This window comes from Micromys minutus (genome assembly GCF_963924665.1).
Source record: "Micromys minutus genome assembly, chromosome: 8".
Lineage (NCBI taxonomy): Eukaryota > Metazoa > Chordata > Mammalia > Rodentia > Muridae > Micromys > Micromys minutus.
Window position 1 is genome coordinate 58,135,391 of NC_137977.1, and position 4,154 is coordinate 58,139,544.

The 4,154-nt window shown below is 39.7% G+C and overlaps 1 pseudogene across 1 annotated transcript; it reads right to left on the reverse strand.

Moving 5' to 3' along the window:
* Window positions 1-2,912: 2,912 nt before the first annotated feature.
* Window positions 2,913-3,340, reverse strand: LOC308423602 (ribosomal protein uL24-like; annotated as a pseudogene). The gene has a single exon. The product of its transcript is annotated as a ribosomal protein uL24-like (transcript).
* Between the last annotated feature and the right edge of the window lie 814 nt (window positions 3,341-4,154).

Consider the following 4,154-nt stretch of genomic DNA (forward strand, 5'->3'; position numbering starts at 1 on the left):
ATCTAATATAATAATGCATCATACACACTTCAAACAACAGCAACTGAGACCTAAGCACATCATCTTAACCCAGATCCATTCTGCATTCGAGTTTTTCAATGAGCCTTTACATGCACAAGAAGCACATTCTAAATTCATGTGATTTATTGATGCTTCATTTTCCTTCATGTGATTCTTCATTCTGTTAATCTGATAGTTAAATACTTATAATTTTAATAGTGTAAATATCACCACAGCGGGCACCTTTGTATGTGAATCTTTGTGCTTATGTATGCAGTTTTATAGACAGAGAGACTCACACTGGGCTGTTCAGTTATATTCTTGGAATAAGTCCTAAACATGGAATAATTCCCATTAAAAATAATAGACATTTTGAGGTTTTTGGTGTACAACATAGGGATACTTTAAGCAAATTAGTCCAGCGAAGGCTCATATTCCCAGTGTAGGCTCAGCCGGTGTGCTGAGGTGGGAGAGGGTGGTTGGGAGAGGGAGCACCTTCATGGAAGCAGTGGGAGGGGGAGGGGAATGGGATTGGGGGAAAGAGATAACATCTGAAATGTAAATGCAGAGAATATCCAATAACAAAATGAAATAAAAGAAAATTGGAATATTCCACACATTATTATTCACAAACATTACCATCCTATTTTCCAAAGCCTTGCAGTATAATTGGTGAAAACGCTTTGCTGTTTGGGTTTATATCTGATTGATATTCAAGCAGGCTTATTTTATTGATTGTATTTTTTTTCCAAGTGGCCTGTTTGTGGCTCATGTTGCTTCTCTCTCATAATGTTATTTTCTTACTAATTTATAAATTCTTTCCACACAATAAGAACAACCCTTTTGTCAAATTGTATCTATTATAAGATTATTATAAATTTATTATAACCCAATTTTTGGCTTAATTCTTTTATTATATTTTAGGTCACAGAAACGTTATCTTATGCTGTCAAATATATTGCTGTTTCTATGACACAACCTAACTTAAATCAGAAAGACACATACTGAAAAGATCATGGTTAGCTTATAGAAATTGTAAAAGATGCCTGACCACTCTGTTGGGCCTTACCTAGCCTTACTGTCACAAAACCTCTAACTCTTGCTGCTTTTCCTCTAAGCCCTGTTTGGCTTCCCCTGCTTGGTTATCTTTGAGCTCTGTGTCCACAGAACTTGCAAGGATTTGTCTTCAAGTATAAATGTTGTAAGAAAACAGGCCCAACCTTCTGACACGATCACCTTCGGACCCAGTGATCAATGCCACAAAATTAAGTACTCAGAGTTGATGGATAAAGACCTGTCACCAACTAAGAAGAAATAGACCATTGAGAAAAATAAAACTCTTTTTAAACATTCGTTATAAGATTTTTTCCTTAGTGTTTTCTTCTACTAGTTTGATGCATTTTCTTTATCCTTAAGTTTACATATTTTCTCCTAGGTTTCCCCTTCTATCACTGTCTTCTGTAGGCTTCCTTTCAATATTGAGTTCACTCCTGCTGTTATGCCCCACTACAGTATGGCTACCTCAAGCTTCATCTCAGTATACTGCAGTACCATGCCCTTCACCCCAACACACATGCCAACGCTTCTTCAATGCACTCAATACATCATTCCAAAGTTAGCGCTCCCCAGACTCTACACCCAACCGTTGAATGACATCATTTCCCACCACACAAGACCTCAGTGTCCACCCTGCCAATCCACCACTCAGAAAAATAACTGCTAACACGGATCAGAGCTGCTGACATCACAATGAGCTCACACTTCTTGCAGCCCTCACACCTCTGATAGACAGCATCTCTGCACAGAAGAAAAACTTGTGCCCAAAGACACCGGATCATACAAAATCTACTGCTCTGATATGTAGAGCTGAGTCCTGACCTCTCTTGCCTGCATCCTTACCAGAGAACCAATCGACCCACAGCAGTCAGATTTCAAAGCACACTGTCCTAGGTCTTTCAAAGGTCTTGGCTTTGCTTCCTGTGTTTGTCATCTCTCCACTTCCTGGGTTAAAGAAACTCATCTCCCAGGTGTCTTATTGTTCCCAATCCTCTAAAATTTCTTTTTTCTTTTTCTTTCTTTCTTTCTTTCTTTCTTTTTTTTTTTGTCTTTATAACTTTTGTATGGGGCATCCAACCAAGATGCCTCTCCCCCTCCACATATGAACCCTGTCTCACTCATTCATCACTCCGCAACATCAAAGTCATGGACTTGGCTGCCATACATCACAATGTCCACTTTCCTTAAGAGACAACTAAGATTTCAGTGCAATCTATCAAAGCTTTTTTTAAAAATCAAGTACTGAAAAAATATATTCATATAGTTTTATGCAAAAATGCTTTTAAAATCTGTACTTTTATCTCTATTTTTTTAAAAATATTGTTGTTTCATTAAAAAATAAAAGAGAGAGACAACCCAAGGCACAAGAGTAATGATTCTGGCGGTTATGTGGTGCAGAAATAATGTAACAATTCTCCTGCTTGTTAGTCATTGTGTCTTAGGGTTTTATTGCTGTGAACAGACACCATGACCAAGGCAAGTCTTATAAGGACAACATTTAATTGGGGCAGGCTTACAGGTTCAGAGGTTCAGTCCATTATCATCAAGGTGGGAGCATGGCAGCATCCAAGCAGGCATGGTGCAGGAGAAGCTGAGAGTTCTACATCTTCATCCAAAGGAAACCAGGAACAGATTGAACATCCTCAAGCAGCTAGGAGGAGTGTCTCTAAGCCCAACTCCACAGTAACACACTACCTCCAACAAGGCCACACCTTCTAATAGTGCTGCTCCCTAGGCCAAGCATATGCAAACCATAACACATTGTTAGTCTTTTATTGTCCCTAATTTATGTTTAGTTTATTTTTTTTTTTTACTACTTAAGCAGCCTTTAATGAAAGCCGCGTATGAGATGTCTTCTACTCCTGCATCATTTTGATCATTTCTTCCTTGAATTTGCCCTTCTCCTTCCCTACTCACCGGGACTTGGCTTTGCTTCCTCTCCAGGATCTTGTTGCGGTTCCTTGTCCAGCTCTAGCCTGGTGATACCCACCTTGCTGGGGTGGATGCCCACAAGGACAGTTGTGCCATTAGCCTTCTCTCGCTGGACCCGTTCAGTGTAGATGACGTATTCCTGTACTCTTGGGCCACTTTGCCAATCTGCTGACCTTTGCAGTGTCCTCAAACAACCTGAACTTCATCATCCTTTCAAATGGGCATAGACCGAACATCATACTTCTGTCTCAGCTCCTTTGGAAAGAGGGGAAGACACGATCTTCCTCCGAATGTGAGAAGGTACAGTGCTGTTCTTGCTTCGGTCAGAAGTCATGAAGGGATTGAATTGCATTTTGGTTTTAACCTTGACTTTCCAACTTAAGCATCCTGTCAGGGTCCTACATAGCATTGATGTTTTACCGTCTCATTCAGAGACCATGAGTTTAGTTTCATCATAGATATATTCAGGAAAAACACATACTTCATAGTGTTTGGGCATCTATAGGAATCTTGGAATACATACACATCAATAAAGGGGACTACTGTTATTTAGAGTTCATCGTTCACCCAAAAAACAAATCTTCATTTGATTTTACTTTTTCTATGAAATCTTTGTATCCTGGAAAAATAGCATATTTTGTCTTAAGAAATATAAAATATTTATTCAATGGCCATTTACTAAATTTTTATCCCTTATATTTTCTTGTGTTTTACATTTTGACCAATTTGCCAACTAGATTTTTGAGTTGTATTGTCTTTTCCCCACTTGCTAAGACACTTAGAAGATACCCTGCACTTACTGACCATGTCCTTCTCAAAAGTGCTATACTGACTCACGTCCTAACAGTTCCATACTGACCCCACGTCCTTCTCCAAACAATGACATACTGACCCACATCCTTCTAACAGTGCTGTACTGACCCACATCCTTCTAACAGTGCTGTACTGACCCACATCCTTTCAACAGCGCCATACTGACCCACATCCTTCTATCAGTGCCGTACTGACCCATATCCTTCTCCTAACAGTGCCATACTGACCCATATCCTTCTCCTAACAGTGCCATACTGACCCACATCCTTCTCCTAACAGTGCCATACTGACCCACATCCTTCTCCTAACAGTGCCATACTGACCCACATCCTTCTCCTAACAGTGCCATACTG